Source organism: Narcine bancroftii, chromosome 9 (assembly GCF_036971445.1).
Source record: "Narcine bancroftii isolate sNarBan1 chromosome 9, sNarBan1.hap1, whole genome shotgun sequence".
In the NCBI taxonomy this organism is placed as follows: Eukaryota; Metazoa; Chordata; class Chondrichthyes; order Torpediniformes; family Narcinidae; genus Narcine; species Narcine bancroftii.
In genome coordinates, this window is record NC_091477.1 from 122084378 (window position 1) to 122110807 (window position 26430).

Sequence of the window (26430 nt, forward strand, 5' to 3'; positions counted from 1 at the left end):
ATATCCATAAGACATAAGAGCGGGACTGGTCCATCCGGCCCATCGAGTCTGCCCCACCATTCCATCATGGTGATATACTCTCCTTTTCGACCGCATTCTCCTGCCTTGTCCCTGAAACCCTTGATTCCCTTCCTGATCAAGAACAAATTCCACCCTCTGTGTAAAGAAATTCCTCCTCATCTCTGTTCTAAAGGGATATTCTGAGGCTGTGCCCTCTGCTCCCAGACTTCCCCACCACAGGAAACATCCTCTCCACGTCCACACTGTCCAGGCCTTTCAGTATTTGATAGGTTTTAATGAGAATCTGCTCCATCCCCACCTCTCCCAGCCTTCTAAACTCCAGCAAGTACAGTCCCAGAGCCTTCAGCTCTCCTCGTATGTAAACTCTTTCACTTCAGAGATCATTCTTGTGAACCTCCTCTGGACCCTCTCCAACGCCAACACATCATTTCTGAGATAAGGTTTACAGGGGGAAGGAAGGAGATCAGTTAATAGCCATGATAGAATGGCAGGGCAGACTCAATGGGCAGAATGGCCTAATTCTGCTCCTATGTCTTAGGATATCATGGAAAGCAGAGTTTCTCACAATATTCTCAGTGCAGTCTGACTTCTGCATTATAAAGCCTCAATGTCACGTGCCTGCTTTTATATTCTAACCCACTCAAAATGAATTCCAGCATTGCATTTGCTTTCCTTTCCACTGACTCCACCTATAAGTTGACCTTTGGGGAGTCTTGCACTGTTATGTGCCTTCTGCCTTAATCTCAGGAACTCCAGCCATTGCTGTTCCACCATCATCCCTGCTAGTGTCCACTTTCAATCAATGTTGGCCAGTTCCTCTCTCATCCCCTTTATTCCACTGGTCGACTGAATCTTCTGGTTTTAGTTTCTCCCTCTCAAACTGCAGGGTGAATTCTATCCTATTGTAGAATTGATAGGATAGAATCATAATTATCACTGCCTCCTAAGGACACCTTCAGCTCCCTTTTGAACTCTGGTTCATTACACATTACCAGTAGTGCAATCCATAAAACAGAACTGTGTGCAGTGTGACAGGGAAAAGTCCAGTGCAAAACCAACATCTTTCTCGGTGTGTTATTATATCTCAAAAGCCGAGGGTAAAGATTCCATTATTGTCATGTAATACTACATTTAGAATGTAACTTACATGAGGGTCCTGAACTTTGTCTACCATAAGGAAGCCAGAGAGTTGCCTTTTTGTCCAGCGCCCCTCACCCAGCAAGGTCGAACTCATGACCCCTGGTTTACAAGACCAGTGCTCTAACCACTGAGCTATCAGAACCTCAAGTGGTCTTTGTGGACCTTAAATGCTTTGGGAAGCCCTGAGATTCATTCATTCAGAGAGATCGACAGCAGAGAGACAGGCCCTTTGGCCCATCTTCTCCATGCTGACCAATCTGGTCCCATTTGTCTGCGTTTGGCACCAAATGTTTCCTGTCCATGAACCTCCCTAAATGCTTCTTCAACACTGTGATTCTCCTCACCTTTACCACTTCCTCTGGAAGCTCGTTCCTTAGACCCACCACCTTCTGTGTGAGGAAACTGCCCCACTCCAGGTCCCCCTCTCGCCTTAAATCTGTGCCCTCTAGGTTTAGACTCCCCGACCTCTGGGGGAAAACTCTGTCACTGTGGACTTTATCCATGCCTCATGAGAGAAAAGCGAACCTGCAGAAGAGATGCGGGGGGAAGAGGAGGGACGTGCTGGGATGAAGTGGGAGGCTTGCGCAAGGCAGTCGAAGGAGAAGCCCTCTTGGGATTTCCCACTGCTGTCCTCGCCGTGGATTTGATTGGCCCTCACACAGTGGAATCTGATCTCTCAGTGGCTGAATGTGCATAAGTAATTTATCCAGCAGGATTTCCGCCCGGCAACAGGCTGTTCCGTTCATCAGGAGGAGAGTGTCCCCGGCGATTTAAAGTGACAGCCCACCCCCTTGTCCCCTTGGAGGGTTTCACTCCTGCTGGGGGACAGGAATTGGTGAAGGCACTCGGAGACCAGCCTGCCCATGTGGACGTTTCTCCCGCACTCCCATCAAGGAACAATATCCACCACAGCCAAACCCTGTCCTTGACAGCTGGCCAAAGAATGTTCCAGCAATCTCACTTGACTCAGAAAAATTATTTTGAAATGAATTTTCAGCCAATCTCCCAACTGTTTCCAAAATCCTTCACATCTGTTGTGTGGGACTTTAGCCTAACTCTGCACTCGGATTTCTTCTCCGAAATGTCCACACTTTTGCTGTGATTCCCTCCCCCCTCCCCATCGCTTCCACATACCCCTGCTGCATCTCTCACCACCCCCACCCCCACAAGGGTCATTCTCTCTCTCCCCGCCATTCCCTGCCCCAGCCCCTCCCCCCTTTCCTCTTCCCCCTTTCTCACCAGACCGGTCTGTCCCTGCATTCACACAGGCCCTTTGGCCCATCAAACCCCTGCTGGCCATCCAGTGTTGATCTACGCCAGTCCCAGTTACCATCCCTGGCTCAACAGTCAGTCCTTGTTCAGATAACTGTGGGGAGAGTTCCTATCTCCCCTCCACCTCACTCAGTGTTCCCCAGATTCCAAACTCCACCTCAGGTCCCTCGCAATCCCTAAAACTAAGCCCAATAGTTTTAATTTAATTGTTTGAATCATGTGTATCAAGAGTCTGTGAAAAGCTTTAAAACATAGAACACTACAGCACAGTACAGGCCCTTCAGTCCTCAATGTTATGCTGATCCATATATTCCTTTAAAAAAGTACTAAACCCTCCCTACCCCATAACCCCCCATCCATGTGTCTGTCTAAGAGACTCTTAAATGCCCTTAAAGTTTCATCCTCCACCACCACCCCTGGCAAGGGATTCCAGGCCCCCACAACTCTCTGCATAAAAAACTTAGCCCTGACATCTCCCCTAAACTTCCCTCCCTTCACTTTGTACACATGTCTCTGGTGTTGGCTACTCCCACCCTGGGAAACAGGCGCTGGCTGTCCACCTTATCTATGCCTCTCTATCCAGGAAAGTCAATTTGTATTTGGGTACAATAAAAAAACTTCTGAGCCACAAATGTTGGAATATGAAGCAACAATCCATTGGAGAACCTCAGTGGGGTCGGGCAGTGACATTGGGAGAAAAGGATTCGTCAATGTTAACAATTCTGATGCTGTTCGACACACTAAGTTCCTCCAATAGACAGCTTGTTGACCAAAAGTGCAGGCTGTCGTTTTACACGGATCATTACTATAAGTCAGAGATGCAGAAACGGGCAGAACAGTTGGCACAACACTGTTACAGCACCAGCGACGTGGGTTTGAATCCCATGCTGTCTGTAAGGAGTTTGTACGTTCTTCTCGTGTCTGTGTGGGTTTTCACCAGGGGCTCCAGTTTCCTCTCACTGTTCAAAATGTCCCAGGTGTGAAGGTCAGTTGGGTATAATTGGGCGCCACTGGCTCATGGGCTGGAAGAGCCTGTTACCAAATGATATGTCTAAAACAAAATTTAAAAATAGGCCATTCAGCCCATTATGTCTGCCCCATCATTTTATCACGAGGTGATCCATTCTCCCACTCAGCCCCACTGCCCGGGTTTCTCCCCTTAATCTTTGATATCCTGGCTAATAAAGAACCTATCAATCTCTGTCTTAAATATACCCAATGACTCGGCCTCCACAACCACCTGTGGCAACAAGTTCCACAGATTTACCTCTCTTGAGCTAAAGAAATTCCTCCACATCTCTGTTCCCAGCAGACGCCCTTTGATCCTGAATTTGTGCCCTCTTGTCCTAGACTCCCACCGTGGGAAACAACTTTTCTCCATCTACTCCTTCCAGGCCTTTCAACATTCAGAACGTTTCAATGAGATCCCCCCCTCATTCTCCTAAATTCCAACGAGTCCAGGCCAAGAGCTGTCAAACATGTAAGGGCAAGGTATGGAGAAAGGTGCAGTTGAACAGTGCATGGGCATGAACGTACCACTAGGAGGTCCATTCAAACGTCCAATAACAGCAGGAAAGAAACTTTCCTTGAATCTGGCGGTCAGCTTTCAAGCTCTTTTATCCTCTGCGCAATGGAAGTGGTGGGAGGGGTGTTATAAAAGTGTCTGACCGGGGTGGGACATGTCCTTAAATATGGTGGCAGAGGGTGGTGCATACGGAGGGGATGGTAGGGGAGGGGGTGGATGTGGTGGTCAGAGTTGCATTCCTGGGTGGAGTAGTTCCCATCCGACACAGTGGTGAGCACTTTCAATGGGCCATGATTGAGACTCGTAAAGGGTTGTTGGGGACAGCTGAATTTCATCAGAGGGAACTGACAATGTTGAGTTCTGGTCATCAAGTTGATGTGGTTGGATCAGGACAGGTTGTGGGTGATAGTCACACTGGTGTTGTAATAGCGTGGCTCTAACTGTGCCAGCCAATTGGCTGCATGAGGCCTGTTTTCCTCTATGCCACCTATCCAGGCTAAAAACAGAATGCTGGGATCAAGGGCAGGGCACATACATGCTGGAGAAACTCAGCAGGTCCCGCAACATTCATCGGAAGTCAGTTGGAGTCGGCATCTCGGGCCTGAGCCCTTCGTCGGGAATGTGGAGAAACAGGCGAGTAAAAAGGTGGGGAGAAGGGAGGAGAATGAGAGGGGGGAGGAAGCGGATGGGAGAGGAGTACAGGCTGACAGGTAAGAGGGCATTGGTGGTCCAGGTGGGAGGGGAGAAGCTGAGAAGTGATGGGGAGAGGGCAGTTCTTCAATAGGAGAAGGAAAGGAAGGGGGGATTAGAGGATGGGAGAGAGGGGGGATAGGGAAAGAGAGAAACAAATGGGGGGGGAGAGTTAATGGAAATTGATGTTGTCAGGTTGGAGAATGCCAAGGTGGAATATGCGGCTGGCCTTGGGTTGGCAGTGCACGAGGCCATGGACAGACATGTCGGTGTGGGGATGGGGTGTGGAATTCCCATCCAAGTTCCAGTCCAGAATGCCCAGGTGTCAATGAGGGAGGAGGAGCTCTCCTCAGACACCCCGCATGGAACCTTGGCTTCACACCTTATTCCTCTGGTGTTAGGCTGGTGTCTGCAAGACTGGACCCCCCTGTTCAGAGCGAACTGGAGGTCCGCCCAAAATCTCAGTGGATTGTGGTTTGGAGAGTGTGTCGGGTAAGTGAGCCAATTCCCTCACTGGCTGAAGCATGGAGCACAGGATCCAGGAGCTGGCACTGGAACTGTTTAAACACCAGTTGGGTAGGAGTTCCAGCTTCATTGTTTCCATTTCCCTCCCTCCTTCTCGTCTGCTTCTTTCTCTCCCTCTATTTACATCGTCCTCTGACAGGTCAGCTGTGATTACTAATGCTTCGTGCCCTGTCTCAGCACGCATCACAGACTCTCCCCTTGTACTCTCCACCCCTCGCCTTTCTCCGCTGCTCCACTTCTAGTGCAAGTACAGAAATGCTGGTGGAAGAGCCGTCTCACAGCGTCCACAGGAGGTAAAGATATATTACTAACGTTTCAGGCCTGAGCCCTTCTTCAAGGTGTGAGTAAAAAGACGACAGGGCTGGGGAGAAGGAAGGTAAGAGCAGGGGAGGTGATAATTGATCAGGGAGGGGGGTGGTTCTGTGAATGCAGAACTGGAGGAAAGGAGACAGAGCAAAGGGAAAGAGAGAGAAGAAAGAAGAAATAGAGAAGGGGGGAAGAGAGGGATGGGGTAGGGAGACTAACAGAAACTGGAGGTTAATGCCACCTGGTGCCCAGATGGAAGATGAGGTGTTGAACCTCCAATTTGTGGGTGGTTTTAGTCTATCAGTGCGGAAGACCATGAACGGACGTGTCAGCAAGGGAAAGGGGTGGGGAATTGAAATGGGTGGTCACAAGAGTCGGATTAAAGCCCAACAATAGTTCCTCCCTCAACCCTTCCATTGTCCAACTGACTTTCAGACTCAATAAGGGCTGAATGTGAAATAATAGATTAAAAATTCTGTTTTCTTCCAGGCCAAACCCCACAATGATATTAAATGGAACCTGTATAGTATGTTGTTTTTTTTCATTTATTGTGGGGCCTGAGTTCAGCTGCACCAGGGTAAATCCGGCACTGGGAAGAACCCTTTGGTCCCCCTTCCCTTGGTGCCCGAAGCACGTACTTATTTGAATTAATGGATAATCCAGGCCTGGTTGCTGCTTCATTTCTGTAACATCTGTTGGCCATGTCTGGATGCCCCAGGGTTCAGCCAGGTATGCACATTAAGCTGGCGCCCAATGCCGAATTGGAAGTGGGCCATTCTGCTGAAGTCAGGCAATCTCCAGATCTTCACTTGAGAGCAAGTCCATCCAGACGCCAACCTCGCTTACACATGCAGGACTGAGCGAGGTGAAGAGATCTCGATGCTGGTGTCTGAACCTCTGAAGGACTTCGCTGGAACTAAGTGTGGCACTGAATCGATGTGATGTTTTCCACTCAATATCTCTGGGATTGGATCCAGGGACCAAGCAGCCTTTGTGATTATTGCCTTACAGTCATGAAAAAACACTCTCTATCCTCAAGGACCCCTCACCACCAGGCCATGTCCTGTTGGAACACTACAGCACAGTACAGCCTCTTTGGACCTTGCTGTTGTGCCAACCCATATATTCCTTAAAATAAAAGGTACTCTGTCTTGTAAGCCTCTAATTTTCTTCCATCCATGTGCCTGTTCTAAATGCCCCTAATATTCCAGCCTCCACCACCATCTCTGGTGAGGCATTTCAGGCCCCCACAACTCTCTGTGTGGAAAATTTACCCCTGACATCTCCCCTAAACTTCCCTCCCTTCACGTTGTACAAATGTCCTCTGGTGTTTCCTATTCCTGCCCTGGGAAACAGGTGCTGGCTGTTCACCCTGTCTAGGCCTCTCAGAGTCTTGTCGACCTCTATTAAGTCTCCTCTCATCCTGCTCAGCTAACCTTGCCCCATAAGATTTGTTTCCCAATCCTGGTAAATCTCCTCTGCACCCTCTCCAGAGCTTCCTTATCCTTACTATAATGAGGCGACCAGAACATGACGACCAATGACACAGGTAGGAAGGGTGAGGTGGTCCTGCAAGGGAGTTGACCACCAGATTGAAGAAGAGGATCTCCAGTGTAGTGAATAGGGAATAGGAGGATAAGGCAGCTGAACACATGGCTGAGGACACAATGTGGCAGGGAGGGCTTCAGGTCACTAGATTACTGGGCTGTGTTCCAGGGAAGGTGGGATCTGTACTGATGCGACAGATGGCATCTGAACTGGAAGGGGAGTAATATCCTTGTTGGTCTTGTCCCGATGGGTTTAAACTAGATTTGCGGGGTGGGGGGGGTGGTGTGGGAGCAGGTTAGTAAGAAGGACAAAGGTGGTGCGAGGACTGCATGTACAGATAGAAAGGTTTGTACGTGACAGAAATGTTCTCAGGTGTATTTATTTTAATGCAAAGAGAATTGTTAGTAAGGTTGATGATCTTAGGGCGTGGATTAACACGTGGGATTATGATATTATGGCTTTTAGTGAGACTTAGTTGCAGGAGAGGCAGGGGCTCAATGTTCCAGGGTTCCAATGCTTCAGGGGATGAAAGGGGGAGGAGTGGCATTGCTAGTCAGGGAAAATATCTCAGCTGTATGATGCCAGGAGGGTTTCCCTACAGAGGACTGTAGTTTAGGAATGGGAAAGGTGTGACCACATTGATAGGGGTGTATTATAGATTGCCCAATAGTCAGAGAGAATTGGAGGGGCAAATCTGTAGAGAGACAGAAGATTGAAGTAAGAAGCAGAAAGTTGTGGTAGTCGGAGATTTTAATTTTCCACATATTGACTGGGACTCCAGTACTGTAAAAGGGCTGGATGGCTTGGAGTTTGTCAAATGTGTTCAGTAAAGTTTTCTCAATCAATATATGAGGGTACCAACTAGAGATGATGCAATACTTGATTTCCTATTAGGGAACCAGATAGGTCAGGTGACAGAAGTCTGTGTCGGCGAACATTTTGGGTCCAGTGACCATAATGTTATTGGTTTCAAGTTAATTATGGATAAGGATAGACTTGGTCCTCGAGCTGAATTGGAGAAAGGCCAATATCATGGAAATGGGAAAGGATCTAGGAAGAGTGAATTTGGATAAGATGTTTTCTGGCAAGGATGTGGTCAATAAGTGGATGGCCTTGAAAGGGTGAAATTTTGAGAGTGCAGTTTGCATGTTCCTGTCAGGGTTAAAGGCAAAGATATTAGTCTGGTTAAGAAGAAGAGGGAGGCGTGTCGCAGGTATAGGCAACAAGGAGCAGGTGAGGTACTAGAAGGGAATAGAAAATGCAAGAAAATACTCAAGAAGGAAATCACAAAGACATAAATAAGACATGAGGATGCTTTGGCAGATAATGTGAAGGTAAACCCGAAGGGTTTCTACAAGTATATTAAGAGTAAAAAGGCGGTAAGGGACAAAATTGGTCCCCTAGAAGATCAGAGTGGTCATCTATGTGTGGAGCCTCACGAGATGGGGAAATCTTAAGCAGTTTTTTTACATCAGTATTTACTCAGAAAACTGGCAGAGTGTATAAGGAAGGGAGGGAAACAAGCAGTAGGGTCATGGAGCATAAAGAGTTTAACGAGGAGGAGGTGCTTGCTGCCTTACTTCAAATAAAGGGAGATGAATCCCCCAGGCCTGACCTGATATTCCCTCAGACCTTGAGAGAGACTAGTGTAGAAATTACAGAAGCCCTGGCAGATATATTTAGAGTGCCCTTAACCACGGGTGAGGTGCAGGAGGATTGGAGAGTAAGCTCATATTGTTCCGTTGTTTAAAAAAGGCTCCAAAAGTAAACCAGGTAATTATAAGCCAGTGAGCCTGACGTCAGTAATGGGTAAATTATTGGAGGATGTCCTGAGAGATCAGATCAAAGACTAATGAAGAATACTGAATGATAAAACACCTGGGGAGGACGGACTCCCAATAGAAATCTATAAAACATTTAAAGAGTTACTAATTCCTCCTCTTCTGGAAGTAATGAACCAGATAGAAGAAACACAAAACTTGCCAGATTCATGTAAAACAGCAATAATTACAGTAATACCAAAGACGGGGAAAGATCCACTAGCACCAGCATCATATAGACCAATATCTCTTCTTAACTCAGATTATAAGATAATAGCTAAACTATTAGCAAACAGATTGGCTGACTGTGGACCAAAAATAGTAAAACTAGATCAAACTGGATTTATTAAGAAAAGACGAACAATGGACAATATCTGTAAATTCATTAACTTAATCCATGCAGTACAAGGAAATAAGATGCCAGCAGTGGCAGTTTCCTTAGATGCAGAGAAAGCCTTTGACAGGGTAGAATGGAATTATTTATTCAAAGTATTACAGAAGTTCAACCTACCAGAGAAATATATTAATTGGATTAAAGCATTATATAAGGGTCCAATGGCGAAGGTGACAGTAAATGGATATATATCGAGCCAATTTAAATTAAGCAGGTCAACTAGGCAGGGAGGTCCACTATCTCCTTCACTGTTCGCTTTAGCAATAGAACCACTGGCAGAACTGATAAGAACAGAAAATAAAATAAAAGAGAAGGAATATAAAATCAATCTATTTGCAGATGACATTATAATATACTTAACAGAACCAGAAATATCAATAAAAGAATTACATAAGAAATTGAAGGAATATGGAGAAGTATCGGGGTACAAGATCAACGCAAATAAAAGTGAAGCGATACCAATGAATAATGCGGATTACACAGAGTTTAAAAAAGAATTACCATTTAAATGGCAAACACAAGCAATCTGATACCTAGGTATTAGATTAGATAATAATCTAGGCCATCTATACAAACTAAATTATCATTAATGAAGAAATTACAAGATGACTTAGAACATTGGAAAGATTTACCACTAACACTGATAGGAAGGGTAAATTACACATTAAAATGAAAATCTTCCCAAGGATACAATACCTATTTCAATTGTTACCAATTCCCTTAACAGAGAAATTCTTCAATGAGCTAAAGAAAATAATAAGGAAATTCTTATGGAAAGTGGGGGAGAACTGAGGATAGCGCTAGATAAATTAACAGAATGGTACAAACAAGGGAGCTTACAGTTACCAAACTTTAAGAATTATTATAGAGCAGCACAATTAAGATACCTATCAGATTTTTATCAAACAAGGGAAAAACCAGATTGGACCAGGATAGAGCTAGATAAAATAGGGAAGAAGGTACCTGAACATATACTTTATAAGTGGGATGAAAAACTGGTGCAACATAGAAGTTCACCAGTACTGCACCATCTGCTCATCATTTGGAAGAAGATTCACATAGAAAGAAAAAAACAAATGGCCAACTACCAAAATTATTATTGACGCATAATCAACTAATCCCTTTCACAATAGATAACCTTTCCTTTAGAGAATGGGAGAGAAAAGGGATCAAAAGAATAGAAAATTATTTTTTGGGAAATAATTTATTATCATTTGAACAAATGAAGGGCAAATATGGAATAACTCATGGTACAATGTTTACATACCACCAACTGAAAACCTACTTGAAGGACAAATTTGGAAACAGACTGAGATTACCAGAAGGAAGCAGCTTTGAATATGTGATTACAGACACAATGATAATTAAAAGATTTATAACAAACATGTACATCAAGCTGCAAGAGAAAGAGAACGAGGAAACAAGCTGTAAACCCAAACAAAAGTGGAAAGAAGATCTAAACATAAAGATAAAAAATGAAACATGGGAAAAGTTATGCTCCGGAACTATGAGAAATACAATAAACACGAGGTTACGCATGATACAATATAATTGGTTGTACGGGCTATATATCACGCCCCACAAGTTAAATAAATGGGACCCAACAGTATCAGACAGATGTTTTCGCTGTAAGAAGGAAATGGGAACAACAGGACATGCAATTTGCGGATGTGAGAAAGTGGAAAAGTTTTGGGAAGATCTAAATCAGGAATTAAATAAAATCACAAAAAGCAACATCCCAAAAAACCCAGAGATCTTTCTTCTAAGTAATATAAGAAGTAAAGAACTTGGCCTCGATTTGGATGGAGCACAAAAAAGATTTATTACGATAGCCTTAGCTGTAGCAAAAAAATGTATAATGTCAACCTGGAAATCAGAAGAGACCCTGAGAGTACAGCAATGGTACATGGAAATGAATAAATGTATCCCAATGGAAAAAATAACATATAATTTAAGAAATAACATCACAGTATTTGAACAAATTTGGGAACCGTACATGGGACACAACAGAGAAGTCCCTCCGCGGATCTCCACCGCCTAAAATGATAGAATGAGAAGAGGACGAAATGAACTGACCCAGTGTGTAAAAGTAGATGACACAATTTTCTTGTTTATTTTCATTGTGTGATGACATTGTTTAATGGGTTTAATGTATCATATATGTTAAATGTTGAGTGGGTGGGGAGGGGGGGTGAATGAGGGAGGGAAGGGAGGGGGGAACAGGGGAGAAAATGACACTGTGTATATTCAAGAGGGAAATGTTTGTGTGTATTTTGATTAATGGGGTTCATAGTGTGAAAAATTTTAAAAATTAATTAAAAAAAGACTGATGAAGGACAGTCAGCATGGCTCTGTTCGTGGTAGGTCATGTTTAACCAATCTTAGAGTTTTTGAGGAGGTTACTAAGAAAGTAGTTGAAGGAAAGGCTGTGGATGTTGTCTACATGGACGATGCCCCACATGGGAGGTTAGTTCAGAAGGTTAAGACACTAGGTATCCACGGAGAGGTTGTAAACTGGATTCAAAATTGGCTGAATGGGAGAAGGCAGAGAGTGGTAGTGGATGGTTGTTTCCCAGACTGGAGGCCTGTGATTAATGATGTTCCTTGATGCTGGGACCATTGTTGTTTGTTGTCTATATCAATGATCTGGATGATAATGTGGTAAATTGGGTCAGCAAGTTTGCAGATGGCACTAAGATTGGAAGGGCTGTGGACAGTGAGGAAGATTTTCAAAGCTTGCAGAGGGATCTGGACCAGCTGGGAGACTGGGCCAAAAAATGGCAGATGGAGTTTAATGCAGACAAGTGTGAGGTGATGCATTTTAGAAGGACAATCCAAGGCAGGACCTACACAGTAAATGGTCGGGCACCGAGGATTGTGGAGGAGCAGAGATCTGGGAATACAGATACATTTTTCCTTGAAGGTGGCATCACAGGTGGACAGGGTCTTTGGAATTTTCACCACTAAAAATCAAAGTATTGAGTATAGGAATTGGGATGTTATATTGAAGTGGTTTAAGACATTGGTGAGGCCAAATTTGGAATATTGTGTGCAGTTCTTGCCGCCTAACTACAGAATGGATATTGATAAAATTGAAAGAGTTCAGAGGAGATTTACTGGGATGTTGCCGGGTCTTCAGGAGTTGAGTTACAGGGAAAAATTAAACAGGTTAGGACTTTATTCCTTGGAGTGAAGAATGTGAGAAGATTTGATAGAGGTTTACAAGATTATGAGAGCTATAGACAGAGTGGATGCGAGTAACTTTTTCCACTTAGATTCAGGGAGATAAATACAAGAGGTCATAGTTTAAAGCTGAAGGGGGAAAGGTTTAGAGGGAACATTAGGAGGAAGTTCTTCACTCAGAGAGTGGTGGGAGTGTGGAATGACCTTCGATCTGATTTGGTGAATGCAGGCTTAATCTTCAATTTTAAGAATAAATTGAATAAATACATGGATGGGAGAGGTCTGGAGGGTTGTGGAATGGGAGCAGGTCAATGGGACTAGCAGAATAGTGGTTGACACAGTCTAAAAGGGCCAAATGGCCTGTTTTCTGTGCTGCTATGGTTCTATGGCTCTAACATGACCTCTGGACTCTTGAACTCAATCCCTCTATTAATGAATTCCATAGGCCTTCTTAACTATCCTATCAATCTATGCAGTGACCTTGCGGGATGTATGGATTTGCACCCCAAGGTCTTTCTGTTCATCCACATTCTTAAGTAACCGATCATTAACTCTGTTCTCAGCCTCCTGGTTTGTCCTTCCAAACTGCATCACCTCACACTTATCTGAATTGAACTCCATCTTCCACTTTTCTGCCCAACTCTGCACCCTCTCCATATCCTCCTGTAACCTTCATATCATCCACAAACTTACTGACCCATCCTTCCACCTCTTCATCCAGGTCATTTATAAATATCACAAAGAGCAGGGGTCCCAGGACAGATCCACCTGTCCCCCACCTCCAGGCAGAATACTTTCCTTCCACTACTACTCTCTGCTTTCCACCTACAAGCCACTTTTTTATATTCTTCTCACTGCCACGATCAGAAGGAGGAACAGGAGTGTGAAAACGAATAGCCAGCGGTAGTAAAATAGCTTCTTCCCCTCCTCAATCAGCTTTCTGAATGGACAATGAACCACAGACATGAGTAAATCACGAAAAGTCTGCAGACACCGTGGTTGAAGTCAAAACATGACACTGGAGAATCTCAGCAGGTCAAACAGTGTCCTTTATACAGCAAGGATAAAGATACAGACACGACCTCAAGGTGTGACAATAAATTCTGATTCTGCAATACCAGCAAATGGACTAGGGGTGGCAGCCCTATCCACAAGACAACCCTGTGCCCACCGCCGCCCCCTACCTGGAGATGCCTGGTACTGCGGCTTCCTCTGCTCAGCTCCTGGACTCCAGATTATTTTTAAATGATCTTCATCTGATTCTTTCCCCCGAGATCCAGGGTGTCCTTGGACCTCAAAAAGAAGGACGATGCCCCATTGTCAATCACTAAAGAGGCTCCTGTCACCTTCTGAAGCCTTGAGCTTTGCTAAAAGTTCCGCACGTTTGTGTACTGCCCCTGACCCCAGCACCGACTGATCGTCCTGTTTACCACCAGAGCTTTGTCCGCCTTGTGTGCAGGATTGAATCTATCTCAAATCCTCCTGTTGCACTGAAAACTTCTCATCCTTAAGTTCAAACCTCCCACCCTTCCGTCTCTCTGCAATGTCCTCCAGTTTTGTCTCCCGGAGGTCCATCCTCCCAGTTTTGTAGACCCTAATCTCATTGCTCCAGCACTGAGAGTAGTGCCCTCTCCAACTCAGGCCCCGAACTCTTCACAAATTCTCCATTAGTAGTGGAAGGAAAGTATTCTGCCTGGAGGTGGGGGACAGGTGGATCTGTCCTGGGACCCCTGCTCTTTGTGATGTTTATAAATGACCTGGATGAAGAGGTGGAAGGATGGGTCAGTAAGTTTGTGGATGAAATGAAGTTTGTTGAAGGTTACAGGAGGATATGGACAGGGTCCCCTGTCAGCACCCCCTTCCTGCCCTCCCACCTCCTCTCTGGCTCTGGCTAAGCACCACATCAACAGGCTGAACATCTGACCAAGCGATAACCAGAGGGCAAGTATGTGGATCACAAGGGGAGCAAACAGGGAATGGGAAGGAGATTGGGGAGACAGAAGAAAGAATGAGAGGGAAGGGAGGGAAGAGTGGAGAGAGAGTGTGGCAAGCGGGTGGAGGAAGAAAAGAACAATAGAGTTAAAAAAATAAAGAGAGGGGGAGAGAGCTAGAAAAGGAGAGAAAAGAGAGGGGAAGAGCGAAAAAGAGAGTCAGCGAGAGAGAGAGGAAAAGAGAAAGAAAGGGGTAGAGAGAGAGAGAGAGAGAGAGAGAGAGTAGGAAGGGATGGAGCGAAGGGTCCACTCGCAACCTCAGGGACCACAGTCTCCCTCCTGTTGCCCACTGTAGGTTGAGAATCCAGAGGTCAGGATGGGGGGGGGGGGGGGGGTTGGGGTGGGGGGAGGGGAGAAACCTCCCAGCACCAGCATTGATTCTAGGAGAGGCGAGGGAAGATATCAGTGGGCCTCTGGTCCAGTGCTTGGTGGACTGCCTCAGTGACTGACTCCTGAATATCATAGGGAGGTGGGCAATGCCTGGCACTTTAACAGGTGGTCCAGTCAGTGTGCGTGTGTACAGGATTTTCTCTCTCTCTCTCTCTCTCCCTCTTTAACTCTCTTCCATCTCTCCTCTTTTCCCTCTCGCTCTCTCTCTCTCTCTCCACCCTCCCCCCCCTTTCCTCTTTCTTTTACTTTCTGAGCAGCGTTCCATATGTTAAAGGTGCTATATTAATGCAACTCAATGCTGATGTTCCTTAGCATGGAGCAAACACAGACCCCAAGGTGAACAATCTCAACTCTGTATCCGTTTCAAGACCTGGAAGATGGGCAAAATTCCAACGAGTACAGTCCCAGACAATCTCACTCAATTTTCCATCCCAAGATTCGTCCAATAAGATCCCTTTCTTTCAGAGAGTGACTGTGCTCTGCCTCTAAGGGATAGACAAGATTGAGGCAGGGAGGTTGTTTCCACTGGCAGGTGAGACCAGAACTTGAGGACACAGCCTCAGAATCGGGGGAGCAGGTTCAGGATAGAAATGAGGAAGAATCTGCAAGAGCATTTTATAATCCTCCTTTTCATCTTGCATCAGTGCCAGCAAGTTCTTGATTTTAACGTTGTGACACAGTATTCTATTTCTCCTTTTCTCAACTGATCCTTCAGGATCGAGGCAAGACTAGAACTTGGAGACACAGTCTTACAATTCAGGGGTGTGGATTTCGGACAGAGATGAGGAGGAACTGCTCCTCCCAGAGAGTGGGGAGTCCATGGAATCCACTGTGCAAGGAAGGCAATCGACCAGACATTCTCAACCTGTCTCTATGCCTCCCACCCGCCCTCAGGGAGCCACAGCACATTTTAGTGAAAGGCTTGTTTTCTTTCACCTTGTGGAGCTTCAATATTTTTCATGGTTTTTATGTAGTCAGTACGGAAGTATGGAAGAAACCAAAAGTTGACGGCTTCACAGGGAAGAGGCCCCATAAACTTTGATCAGAGTCCTAGCAGGATGGGCCATAGCCAAATAAAGGTTGATTACAAAAGGTTGGTTTGCACATGCAACCGGTTATCAAGAAGGCAAATGGGACGTTGCCCTACATTGTGATAAGGATTGAGTTTAGGAGCAGGGAGGTTCTGCAGCAACTGTACAAGGTCCTGGTGAGGCCACATCTGGAGAATTGTGTTCAGTCTGGGCTCTTACTTGAGGAAGGATGGACTGGCTTTGGAGACGGTGCAGAGGAGGTTCACCAGGTTGATTCCAGAGATGATTCCAGGACAAACCAAGAAAGGATATAAGTGGTAAATGATCGGGCACTGAGGAGGACAGAGGGATCATGGAATACAGAGAAAGAGGAGTCACAGGTGGACAGGGTTGTAAAGAGAGCTTTTGGCATATTGGCCTTCATAAATCAAAGTATTGAGTGCTGGAGTTGGGATGTTATGGTAAAGTTGTATAAGACATTGGTGAGGCGAAATTTGGAGGATTGTGTCCATTTCTGGTCACTGAACTACAGGAAAGATCTTAATCAGATAGAAAAAGTGCAAAGAAGATTTACTAGGATGTTGCCCAGACTTGAGGAACTGAGTTACAGGCAAACGTTAAACAGGTTAGGACTTTATTCCCTGGAGCACAGAAGAATGAGGGAGGATTTGATAGAGGTATTTAAAATTATGAGGGGGGACAGACAGAGTAAATGTAGGTCAGCGTTTTCCACTAAGGATAGGTGAGATACAAACCAGAGGATGGGTTAAGGGTGAAAGGGGAAACGTTTAGGGGGAAAATGAGGGGGAACTTCTTCACACACAGAGGGTGGTGGGAATGTGGAACGAGCTGCCAACTGAAGTGGTGAATGTGGGTTCAATTTTAACAATTAAGAGGAATTTGGACAAATCATGGATGGGAGGAGTATGGAGGGTTGGGTGCAAGTCAGTGGGACTAGGCAAAAAAAATGGTTCAGCACAGAATGGAAGGGCCAAAAGGCTTGTTTCTATGCTGTAGTGTTCTGTGGTTCTATGGTTCTATGAGGGGTTGGCCTACGAGGAGAGACTGAGTTGTCTGGGACTGTACTCGTTGGAATTTAGAAGAATGAGAGGAGATCTTGTAGAAACATAAAATCATAAGATAGAGGTAGGTAAGTTGTTCCCATTGGTGGGGGAGAACAGAACGAGGGGACATAGCATCAAGATGCAGGGTGGTATGAATGGAGATGAGGAGGGTGGGGAATCTGTGGAATTCGCTGCCCATTGAGGCAGTGGAGACGACCTCAGTAAATATATTTAAGGTTCGGTAGATTTTTGTGGAATGGGGAATTAAGGGTTCTTGGGGACAGATGCATAAGTGGAGCCGAGTACATGGTCAGATCAGCCGTGATCTTACAGAACGATTGGACGTGCTCAACAGGGCTGCTCCTCCTTTAATTTAAAAATAAATAAATAAAATTTTAATATTTAAATCAAAAATAGACATACAGCATGGTAACAGGCCCTTTGGCCCACAAGCCGGTGTCATCCAAATACACCCAGAACCTGGTACATTTTGAAGGGTGGGCATTATCCGGAGCCCCTGGAGAAAATCCACACAGACACTTACAGACAGCATGGGATTTGAACCTGGGTCGTTAGCGTTGTAACAGCGTTGCGCTGACCACCACTGACCCGCCCTGATGTAATTTTCTTATGTTCTTGTGGAGAAGTCTCTCCTACACAAAACTCGGATATTTTATGCCTGCTCTCTCCCCTCTTTAGAGTCGATAAAGGATCCCACCCCGAAACGTTGACAGTCCATGTCTCTCCGTGGATGCTGCCTGACCCCTGCTGAAATCCCCCATCTTGCACGTAGTGTTTACTTGTACCTGGCTCTCCCTGGGACCAACTGATACGTATTGATTGCAAGGATTTTTTTTACATGAAACCATCAGGATCTGACTGTCACGGGCAAAGCATTCATCGCCCATCCCTAATTCCACCTGAGAAGGTGGGGTCCACAGAGGGAGGAGGGAAAGAGAGAGATGGGGGGGGGGTTAATGGAAATTGGAGGTCGATATTGATGGATACAAATTGTTCCTCAATTTGTGGGCGGCCTCAACCTGGTAGTACATGAGGCCGTGGACAGACATGTCAGTGTACCAGTGGGGTGTGGAACTGTAGTGGTCAGCCACTGGGAGGTTCTTGCCATCACAACATCAAGGAACCCTGGGAAGTGAGGGCAATGTAAAAGCACTCAGTATGTGAGGGCATACTTCACGCAAAGGAAGCTGAATGTGCCGTTTGATGTCCCAGGACATGATAGTGGGGCAGTGTTTTGGACTCAGCCACTTTCACCTGATTCATCAACGTCTACAAGATTCTGAGAGGCATAGATAAGGCAGACGGCCAGCACCTTTTTCCCAGGGCAGGACTAGCAAACAGCAGAGGACACGAGTACAAAGTGAAGTTTACGGGGGACGTCAGGGGTAAGATTTTTTTACACAGAGAGTTGTGGCTGCCTGGAATGCCTTGCCGGGAGTGTAGTGGAGGCTGGAACATAAGGGGCATTTAAGAGACTTTAGACAGGCAGATGGGTGAAAGAAAAATAGAGGATCATGGGGTTGGAATGATTTAATACCTTTTATTTGGTAGGAATATATGGGGTCAGCATGACATCGAGGGCTGAAGATAGTGTTCTATCTTAAGGGGAGGTTCACAACTTTCAATTCAGAATCAGAAACAGGTTTTACTGTCATGAACACGTGTCACGAAACTCATTGTTTTGAAGGAGCAGTGTTGGCCATAACAGGCACAAAATTGCTGTTACATTTCCATAAGTACAAGAGGTTAAAGAATAAACAAGTCATACAAAAAGAAGAGAAAATGAGGCTGTAGGTCATTGTCCATTCAGGAATCTGATGGCAGAGCTGTCCTTGTACCACTGGGTGCTCGTCTTCAGGCTCCTGGACCTCCTTTCTGAGGGCAGCAGTGAGGAGAGGGCATGGTCTGGGTGGGGGGGGGGGGGTCCTTGAGGATAGAGACTGCTTTCTTGAGACACCCTCTCCTCAATGGAGTGAAGACCGATGCCCGTGATGGCGCTGGCCGAGTTCACAGTTCTCTGTCGTCTTTTCCTGTCCTGTGCATTGGCACCTCCCTACCAGACAGTGATGGAACCAGTCAGAACACTCCCCATGGTACATCTGTAGAAATTTGCCAGAGTCTTTGGTGTTGCACCGAATCCCCTCAAACTCCTCACGAAGTATAGCCACCAGCGAGCCTTCTTCACGATGGCATCAACATAGAGGTCCCAGGAGATGTCGACACCCAGGAATTTGAAGTTATTTACCCTCTCCACAGCTGACCCCTCGATGAAGACTGGTTTGTGTTCCCCTTCCTGATGTTCACAGTCAGTTCCTTGGCCCTGCTAATGTTGAGTGCAAGGTTGTTGTTGTGCCTCCACTCAACCAGCTGATCTGTCTCACTCCTGTGTACGCTTCCTCATTGCCGTCTGTGATTCTGCCGACGACCGTGGTGTCATCGACAAATTTGTAGATGGCAATTCCAGACAACATTCCCTGGAAAGAGAAGCAGCTCAGGTCTGGTCAATATGCAGTGGGTCACCGATGACCAGAAACACCATCTAATCAATGACATGATGGCTTCAGGGGGAGGTCCAAGGCTGGGGATCCTTCAGCGACCTTCTCACCTCCTCTGCCTGACCATGTCCGGAGTGTGATGGGACACTCTCCACCAGCCTGGGTGATCCCACAGTTCTCTGGAAGTTCAACACCACCCAGGACAAAGCCGCCACTCGACTGGGAAATACTAACAACCTTAAATGTTTCCTCCTTCCCCCACCGGCTGACAGTGGCTGCAATGTGTACTGTTAGTTTTTTTTCGAACTGGCAGGCATCCTGGAAGTTGCCCTGCACAATATGGAAGGTTTCTCGGTCGACAACATGGCTAATGCGTATATCGCACAACCTGCCTTGCTGTCCTTGGCTGCATCGTGAACAACGGAGTCATTAGCCCTGACCCCAATCACATGTGCCCGCTTTTGGAACTCCCCCTCCCCCACAGCCTCAAAGCCCTGACAAGGTGCCTGGGCTTCTTTTCCTACTATGCCCAGTGGGTCCACAATTATGCAAACAAGGCTCAGCCCCTTTTTTCCCCGGGCAGCTGTCAGCTACATCAAAGCAGACCTTGCCAAGGCCACGATGCCCGCCGTGGATGAATCCATCCTGTTCCAGGTGGAGAACGATGCTTCCGACTTCGCCCTGGCAGCCACATTTAACCAGGTGGGCAGACCCATCACTTTCTTTTCACACATCCTCCAGGGCCCTGAAATTCGACACTCCTCTGTGAAGAAGGAGGCCCAAGCTATTGTTGAGGCAGTACAGCCCTGGAGACATTACCTGGCCAGCAAACGATTGACCTTGCTGACTGACCAATGGGCGGTGGTTTTCAGGTTCAACAACCAGCAGTGAAGTAAAATCAAAAACGACAAGATATTGAGGTGGAGATTTGAACTTTCCACCTAGAACTACGATATCTTGTACCGGCCAGGAAACTCAATGAACCCCCAGATGATCTATCCAGCAGACCTTGTGCTAGCGCACAAATAGACCCTCAACAATGACCTCTGCCACCCTGGAGTCACAAGGTTCTTCCACTTTATCAAAGCCTGCAACCTGCCTTATCCCAACGAGGAGATCAGGACCATGACCAGCAACTCCACTTCTATCGACCACCAGAGCACCGTTGTTAACGGCCACCCACACCTTTTGAATGCCTGAGCATCAATTTCAAAGGACCCCTCTCCTCCTCTGACCGCAACGTGTACTTCCTCAACATCATCAACGAGTACTCATGGTTTCCCGTTTGTCATCCCCTGCCCCGTCATGACAGCTGCCTGAGTTGTCAAGGCCCTACACAGACTCTTCATCCTGTTTGAGTTTCCCTGCTATATCCATAGCGACCAGGAGCCCTGCTTTTTGAGTGACGACTGCGCCAGTACCTGCTGGCCAGAGGCATCTTCACGAGCAGGACCACCAGCTACAACCCCCGAGGGAACGGGCAGGTGGAAATGGAGAACGCCACCGTCTGGAAGGCCATCCTCCTTTGCCCTGCGGTCTAAAGGCCTTCCAGTCTCCCACTCCAAGATATCCTCCCTGAGGTGCTCCACTCCATCAGATCACTCCTATGTACAGCCACCAGCGCCACCCCACATGCCTTCCCTAGGAAGTTCTGCAACAGGGACCATGCTGCTGGCCTGGCTGACATCCCTAGGGCTAGTCCTACTCTGGAACCACGTGAGGAACCATGTCTGACCCACTGGTTGAAAGGGTCCAACTCCTCCACTCAAACCACCAATATGCCTATGGGCACGAGAACACAGTCTCTGTTAGGGACTTGGCACCCTCAGGGGTTCCATAGACCATGACCGACCACCCCAAACACCCCTCCTCATATCTTCACCATGATGTACCAGAGCCATGGTGGGTTACCCCAGCCCCAGTGGATAGCATGCCAGTCTCATCACCACACATCCATCGAACCAATGTCGATGAATGTATACTGGCATCCCAAACTGTCCAGGACCCCAAGGGCAGCGACTCAGCCATAGCCAGTACTACAACGGTCACACGGCAGATAAGACTGCCCAAAAGACTTAATTTATGGTAACTTCTGATGCACTTCACCCCGCTAGACTCCTCTTTAAAAACAGAGAGTGAATGTTGTAAACCACTGTTTGTAAATTTAACTGTCTGTGCACACCTGTTGACTGACTGGACCTGTGGTCCTTCCCACAGACACCTGAATAAAGGTGACTGTTCTCAGCCCCTCCCCAGTTCAGGATGGACGTGGCTCCAGTCTATGGTGAATAAAAGCCGGTCAGTTTTACATGCTGAAAACCTGGCCGAGTTCCTCCAGCATTTTGGTGTAGTTTATACTCTTTATCTGAAAGCCCAGGGGTTTAGGCTTGGTGAGCTACTTTGACATTCTGCCAGGAAGTTGGCTTGTTTTTCCGAAACTGCAGCCTCAGCCTCACTTCAGGGTTCAATCCAAAACAAACAGCCTCGACTTTGGAATGTTGGGTATTGTGTGTGATTTCCCGATTCATTATGTATTCCCACTAAAGGCAGGGCTCCAGGGCTCCAGAGCGAGCTGAGGGTGTGGGAGGTAACACTTTATAACTGAATTTTATTCAGTGACTTTAATATTCCAATCACACTCTGGTCTTGAGAGAAAGGAAAGGTTAGATTAAATCTGACCGCCATACAGAGTGCTGGAAGAACTCAGTGGGTCAAGATCAAGGTCTAGTTTACTGTCATCTGATTGCACAAGTACAACCTGATGAAACAGCGTTCTCTGGCCCTCAGTGCAAAACATGCAGATACACGTTCAGCTATAACACACGGAGAGGCAAACAAAACATAGTCAGTACGTTTACAGTGTCTCTTCTTTGGCTTGGCTTCGCGGACGAAGATTTATGGAGGGGGTAAAAAGTCCACGTCAGCTGCAGGCTCGTTTGTGGCTGACCAGTCCGATGCGGGACAGGCAGACACGATTGCAGCGGTTGCAAGGGAAAATTGGTTGGTTGGGGTTGGGTGTTGGGTTTTTCCTCCTTTGCCTTTTGTCAGTGAGGTGGGCTCTGCGGTCTTCTTCAAAGGAGGCTGCTGCCCGCCAAACTGTGAGGCGCCAAGATGCACGGTTTGAGGCGTTATCAGCCCACTGGCGGTGGTCAATGTGGCAGGCACCAAGAGATTTCTTTAGGCAGTCCTTGTACCTTTTCTTTGGTGCACCTCTGTCACGGTGGCCAGTGGAGAGCTCGCCATATAATACGATCTTGGGAAGGCGATGGTCTTCCATTCTGGAGACGTGACCCATCCAGCGCAGCTGGATCTTCAGCAGCGTGGACTCGATGCTGTCGACCTCTGCCATCTCGAGTACCTCGACGTTAGGGGTGTGAGCGCTCCAATGGATGTTGAGGATGGAGCGGAGACAACGCTGGTGGAAGCGTTCTAGGAGCCGTAGGTGGTGCCGGTAGAGGACCCATGATTCAGAGCCGAACAGGAGTGTGGGTATGACAACGGCTCTGTATACGCTTATCTTTGTGAGGTTTTTCAGTTGGTTGTTTTTCCAGACTCTTTTGTGTAGTCTTCCAAAGGCGCTATTTGCCTTGGCGAGTCTGTTGTCTATCTCATTGTCGATCCTTGCATCTGATGAAATGGTGCAGCCGAGATAGGTAAACTGGTTGACCGTTTTGAGTTTTGTGTGCCCGATGGAGATGTGGGGGGGCTGGTAGTCATGGTGGGGAGCTGGCTGATGGAGGACCTCAGTTTTCTTCAGGCTGACTTCCAGGCCAAACATTTTGGCAGTTTCCGCAAAGCAGGACGTCAAGCGCTGAAGAGCTGGCTCTGAATGGGCAACTAAAGCGGCATCATCTGCAAAGAGTAGTTCACGGACAAGTTTCTCTTGTGTCTTGGTGTGAGCTTGCAGGCGCCTCAGATTGAAGAGACTGCCATCCGTGCGGTACCGGATGTAAACAGCGTCTTCATTGTTGGGGTCTTTCATGGCTTGGTTCAGCATCATGCTGAAGAAGATTGAAAAGAGGGTTGGTGCGAGAACACAGCCTTGCTTCACGCCATTGTTAATGGAGAAGGGTTCAGAGAGCTCATTGCTGTATCTGACCCGACCTTGTTGGTTTTCGTGCAGTTGGATAATCATGTTGAGGAACTTTGGGGGACATCCGATGCGCTCTAGTATTTGCCAAAGCCCTTTCCTGCTCACGGTGTCGAAGGCTTTGGTGAGGTCAACAAAGGTGATGTAGAGTCCTTTGTTTTGTTCTCTACACTTTTCTTGGAGCTGTCTGAGGGCAAAGACCATGTCAGTGGTTCCTCTGTTAGCGCGAAAGCCGCACTGTGATTCTGGGAGAATATTCTCAGCGACACTAGGTATTATTCTATTTAGTAGAATCCTAGCGAAGATTTTGCCTGCAATGGAGAGCAACGTGATTCCCCTGTAGTTTGAGCAGTCTGATTTCTCGCCTTTGTTTTTGTACAGGGTGATGATGGTGGCATCACGAAGATCCTGAGGCAGTTTACCTTGGTCCCAACAAAGCTTGAAAAACTCATGCAGTTTGGCATGCAGAGTTTTGCCGCCAGCCTTCCAGACTTCTGGGGGGATTCCATCCATACCTGCTGCTTTGCCACTTTTCAGTTGTTCGATTGCCTTATATGTCTCATCCAGGGTGGGAACCTCATCCAGCTCTAGCCTTAGGGGCTGTTGAGGGAGCTGGAGCTGGAGTTTACAGTGTATACAGATATAAATAATAGGCTTGGAGAGAAAGTGAGCAGCCTATAGAATGCATCTCCCTCCCCCTGTTTCCTGCTGTACCCTCCCTCCCTTATCCACCTATTACCCCTGCTTTTGGGATCGTGTTCCTTCACCTTCCCCCCCCCCCCCCCCAATCATTCTGTTTGGGCACCTGCCTACATTCTGCTCATACCTTGATAAAGGACCCTGTTTGACCTGCTGAGTTTCTCCAGTGTCGTGTTTTTACTTCAACCACGGTGTCTGCACACTGCCGTGTTTTACTTCCATAGAATGCAGACTGTTGATGCTCCAGGCCAAAAAAAAAACCCTTCAGCAGTTGGATCTTAAGACAGATATTAAAAGAGGAGAAGTTCAGGGCATCCATTTGCAACCTCTTCCCTCAGGTCTCTGCTCGAACTTGATGGGCCCCCTTCTCCCTGTGAAGCAGTCACGTTTTGGCTTTTTCCAAGCTTCTACTGACTACATTAAAAAAAATGATGTTCTGTGAGGTGAAGAGGGAGGAAGGCTTTTTTATTTAAATGTGCTGTGGCCCCCAAGGGGTGGGAGTGGTGGGGGGATGTTGAGAATGGCTGATTTGGAGAGAAGCTCAGAAATGTTGGCTCAGGCAGCTAAAGGCCAAGATGTCAGCGGAGGAAGATTGAAAGCAATGATTTTCTTGGAGGGGGTTGAGTGAAGAAACACCAAAATGAGCAAACAAAGAAATGCTGCTGGACCTCAGACGGTTTTGATAGGCGATTCAGACCCGAGAGGTTGACTGACCATTTCTACCCGTGGATGTAGTCTGACCTGCCTGCACTGTTCACCAAGGTGATCCTGGGTACAGAGAGATGGTCGAATGAGGAGAGATAAACAGGTTAGACATCTGCTCACTGTCTGGACTACTGAAACATTGGCTTATTTTACACAACTCCAAATATTCCAACAGCCATTAGTCAAAGTGCAGATTCACTGTCAGAGAACGTACACAATATCACATACAACCCTGAGGTTATTCCTCCTGTGCAAGGCAGAATGACCATTTACTGGTGATTGTACTCAAGAAGATATATACATGTAAACAAATAAAGAAATGTGAAGAAACTGATTGTTCTGGGACCCCTACTCTTTGTGATTTTAATAAATGACCAAGATGAAGTGGTGGAAGGATGGGCCAATAAGTTTGCAGATGACACGGAGGTTGGAGGAGTTGAGGATGGAGTTGAAGGTTGTCGAAGGTTACAAGAGGATATAGACAGGATGCAGAGTTGGGCAGAAAAATGGCAGATGGAGTTCAATCCAGATAAGTGTGAGGTGATGAATTTTGGAAGGACAAACCAGAAGTCTGAGTACAAGGTTAATGGTTGGTTACTTAAGAGTGTGGATTAACAAAGGGACCTTGGGGTTCAAATCTAGACATCCCTCAAGGTCGCTGCACAGGTTGATAGGATAGTTAAGTAGGCATATGGGATGCTGGGATTCATTAATAGGGGGATTGCTTTCAGGAATAGAGACAAATCTCTACAAACCTCTAGTGAGACCTGTGGTGAATGTCGGCCAAGCTGCCTGTCTCCCCTCTGGCGACCCTTGCTGTACTAACAACTCAGTGATAGGAGTGAGAGTGGTTGTAGAGGACAGTTTTTTAGACTGGAGGACCGTGACCACTGAAGTATATACATCAACAGGCAGAGAATGGAAGAATACAGATCGTGTGCAGGCAGATGTGATTCGCTGGATCATGATCAACGTAGACCTGATGAACCTTTAACCATTCAACCTGGCTGTGTACAAAGGTGAGATCCTTCTGGGAAGACCTGGGAGACATTCTGAAAAAAAATTACAAAGGTGGATTTTCTACAGGATCTGGAATTGAACCTTCTGGGAAACATTATGGACGTGAGTTTTAAACTGTCCAGATACCAAATTCAGTTTGTGAAGGCCACCTTGTAGGTAGCCAGGAAATGTATAGCTGTCACGTGGAAGTCCAACTCCCAACTAAATAGTACATGATGGAATGTGGAGATCGAGAATTGCAGAAAATCACGTGCAAAAGGAAGAGATATGACGCATTCATTAGAGTGTGGCAACCCTATCTGAAACACAGAGGGACACAGATAAATTTTCACCCCTTTGGAATAAAGGAAATGAATTAACCCATCCCAGTAGGGAAACGATTGGGATCAAAGAGGTGTGATATGGCGCAGACGACAGGTTCTTGTCTTTTTGTCCTGACCCCTTTTTATTTATTTACCTGGGATTTTCTCAGTTTTTTGCAAGGTTCGTTGACCTCACCG